Genomic DNA, 1215 nt, shown 5'->3' with positions numbered 1-1215 from the left:
GGGTCCTCCGGAGGACCCGGCCTGTCGTTTTGGACACAGCCCTAATCTGACAATCGACTCTTTTAAATGAAACCAGAGAGCGTTGACAGAGAGGAGAAGGTAGAAATGACTCAGCCTGGAATTGAAAATATAGATGGARGACAACAGTTTAGCTTGTTTGTCGTGCTAGCGCCGAGCTAATACATATAAGGCAATATAGCATGAGGGCTAGCGCGAAGGCTAACAGGCTAAGCTGAGGTTCTTCTTCCATGAAGCAGCTCTGTTGTCCTCCACCCATAAATATTAAATATTAACTTTACGCACGAGTTTATTACCATAATTAGAGAGGAACAGAGGAACTTAACTGTTTGGTAGAATGTAGATCTTTGATTATTTCATAGCTGAAATGAAGAACGAGTCACTGTGCCTCAGTACTGGAGAGTTTTCATGACGTCACATGATGCTGGAGAGTTAGAATCAGATGGATGAGACCGTTCCATCGGTCATGGTTCTGCTTTGGGTGGACTGGACTGGCACAGTCCCGATCGGTCTGCCAGCTCCCCCTGGAAAGCCCCTGTGGAACCCCAGTTCAATCGCTGCTGCTGCACGCGCACCGGTGTGTTGCGCTCCAGAGCGCAGCAGTGCCCAAACTGAAAAATGATTTTTCCTCAAAACGGCTGATGAGCCACCCGTCATCATGGATCAGAAAATTCTATCTGTTATAAATAAAATCTCTGTGTGTTGCACTATTTATTATATCCTCCAGTAAGGCTGAATCAGTTCCTGATAAATATATTTTTGGCACAACTTTGAACATCTTTTATCTAACTGCGTCCATGTGGATGTAATAATGGTTAATCATGTCTGTCTGCTGTGAACAATTATCAGTGGAAAATGACGTACGCAAGATTTCTGTGCGTACGCACCGTTGATGCATGAGGCACCTGGTCCACTGCACCGCACAGTTCAACATTCATTTCCACACAGATTTACACTCCGGTGCAAAGCAGAGGGGCTCTCAGAAACATGCACAAGAAATTGTGCAATAAATCTAGTGATAAATGTGGAAATCAGACCAAATTCATTCATTCTGTGGAAGATTGACTGGAAATAACAGCTGATGTCTTTTTTTATTATACGTGAATAAATACAGCGGGTAAAATAAGTATTGAACACGTCACCATTTTTCTCAGTAAATATATTACTAGAGGTGCTAATGACATGAAATTTTCACCA

This window comes from Austrofundulus limnaeus, unplaced genomic scaffold (assembly GCF_001266775.1).
Source record: "Austrofundulus limnaeus strain Quisiro unplaced genomic scaffold, Austrofundulus_limnaeus-1.0 Scaffold1095, whole genome shotgun sequence".
Classification (NCBI taxonomy): domain Eukaryota; kingdom Metazoa; phylum Chordata; class Actinopteri; order Cyprinodontiformes; family Rivulidae; genus Austrofundulus; species Austrofundulus limnaeus.
The sequence above is the reverse complement of the archived record's forward strand: the minus strand, read 5'-3'. Positions refer to the sequence as shown.